We start from the raw sequence: 2347 nt of genomic DNA, 5'->3' as shown, positions 1-2347 counted from the left end.
GACAATGGACGTCTTAGTCTCTCTCTCTCTCTTTGATATTTTTAGGAGTTTATTGTCAGTGGGTGGGTGAAAACTAAGAAGCAATTTGGACCAAAATAGGTGTGACTTTTCACCCAGAATTGCTACTGTGGTCGCAATGTCGAGCAGCCATTGTAGCTCTAATTCGAGTTAAGAAGACAATACTAGTGGTTCGGGCACAACTTCAACCAGATCGGGACCATTAATATTTTCTTTAATTTACATTAAAGTAACATTATTTTGTTCATTAGTTCTAATGGTTCGGGTTTGGTGCAACCTGAACCAGATAATTAATTAATTATATTATTCACTAATTCGGTTAATTATTTGGGTAAATTACAAAGACCCATGGGTTAGTGATAAAGTCCCTCTATACTTTTTCTTGCGACAAAAGCTCTTTGAATTTTGAAAGCATTAAATTTCCAAAATACCCTATTAAACTTTTTTATTATTTTCGTTGCCCTTTTCTCTTAAAACCTATTTAACCTATTATTTTCTTTACTTTGATTTGTCTCTGGTTAAGTCTTCTAATTCATCATTTTCCCCTTGATTCATAAAAGACGTCAAGAGAGAGAAACGGAGATATAAGGATACTTATCAGACATCAACCCCACAGGGTTGCACTAGCTGATACTTAAAGGTGGTTCCGACCTGAATACCGGTGTTCTGGCTGCCAAACGTGAAATACGCTGGACAATTGACGTAGATATGGTAGTGACCTGAGGTCCAAGTACCCACCTTCCATCTGACCTGTCCATCAACCTTGATTTTGATCAAGACCGTCGCGATGTTCTAATCCTGAGACAGAGAGGCCACCAGATAAGGTGCAATTGGCACGTTTGATCCGTAGACGAACGGTGACCAGATGATGATGTCTTTGTGACCCTCGTACGTCGGAGGCAATCTAGTAGAGAGAGTGATGTGCTGGTTGTTGTGTACTCCACGAACACATCGAGCCTGTCGTAATATATGCCGATCTTGTCGTTGGGGGTTCCTCGAGTAGAGGGTTATCTGCATATTCGAGTTGAGCAAGTTCGATCCAGTGACGCTGAACTGGAAAACCGTCACATCTTGGAGCGTGAGCTTAGGCTTGGTTGGCCGAAGGATCGCCGATACGAGGAAGACGACGAACAGGATTAATAGGATGAAGAAGAGAATTCCAGCACATATTCATCGGATGAGCTTCTTCCTCTTATGGCCGTGTTTGCCACAGTCCCCCTTCTTCTCCGACACCGCTTCTCACCGAATTCCAGCCCACCTCGTTTCCTAAAACCATCATCTCTGTTTCAAAAGACAGCTTTGCCTCTCGAGCCTTGTTTGATAGAAATACGACTGTTTTGCAACAATCCAGAACGAATGAGATACACCTATCTCGAGGTTGGATCATTTTGTTCTGTTTCTTTGCTTTGGTTACTTAACTCATATTTATTTTCTTTGATTTTCTGTAGGATTATTCAACGATTTGAAAGTTTATATCTACGAGCTCCCCTCAAGATACAACACGGATTGGATATTGAATGAGAGATGCAGAAATCATCTCTTTGCTGCGGAGGTGGTGGTGATACACAAAGCAGCATTGTTGGATAGTGATGTACGGACACTCAATCCATGGGTAGTCCGGACTCCTAGTTTGAACATTTAAAAAACTTTAAACAGTTGGATGAATTTTTTTTTAAAGTTAACTGACAGAACATTAACGGAAGGGGTCTTTGTATAACGGCTAATGTTCAGGGGGCTCTTTATCGCAAAAAAGAAATACAGGGGGACTTTGTCACTTACCTTATAGTACAAGGGGGTCTCTTTAATTTACCCTAATTATTTACTTCTTATTAGTTTAATTAATGCCTTTTAATATTAATTAAGAATAACACAATGAACAATATGCCTTAATTATTACTGTAACTAATATGAATTATAATAAAATAAGTAATTAATTAACAATAATAATTATAGTTCATTTAATGTTAATTAATTATAGGAATTAACAATAACTGATTTAATTAACTTATGTTATTGTAATGAATTTAATTAATTAATTAAGCAATAGGAATTATAGAAACATAATTTTAATCGTAAAGTAATCATATAGATATAGATAGTTAATATGTAATTAATTAATTATTTTACCATAATTTCTTTTATTGGTTGTCAGAGAGTTCTAATAGCAATTTATTCCCTATTTTGGACACAGATCGCTATTGCATCGCGTAGTGATAAGCTCAACTCCTGTTTGCAGGGGTGTTATGGGCTCGGTTCCATTCTTTATTCTATCCGCTTCGTTCATCGCCAGTTTTGGAGATCTGTATGATGTTAGATCGCTATTGCAGGT

General features: G+C 37.5%; 1 pseudogene; it reads right to left on the bottom strand.

Moving 5' to 3' along the window:
- Window positions 1–615: 615 nt before the first annotated feature.
- Window positions 616–1595, bottom strand: LOC148802920 (NDR1/HIN1-like protein 1 pseudogene; annotated as a pseudogene).
- Between the last annotated feature and the right edge of the window lie 752 nt (window positions 1596–2347).

This window comes from Nelumbo nucifera, chromosome 1 (assembly GCF_055504915.1).
Source record: "Nelumbo nucifera cultivar China Antique chromosome 1, China Antique-T2T, whole genome shotgun sequence".
NCBI lineage: Eukaryota > Viridiplantae > Streptophyta > Magnoliopsida > Proteales > Nelumbonaceae > Nelumbo > Nelumbo nucifera.
This window is presented reverse-complemented; position numbering and strand designations above follow the sequence as displayed.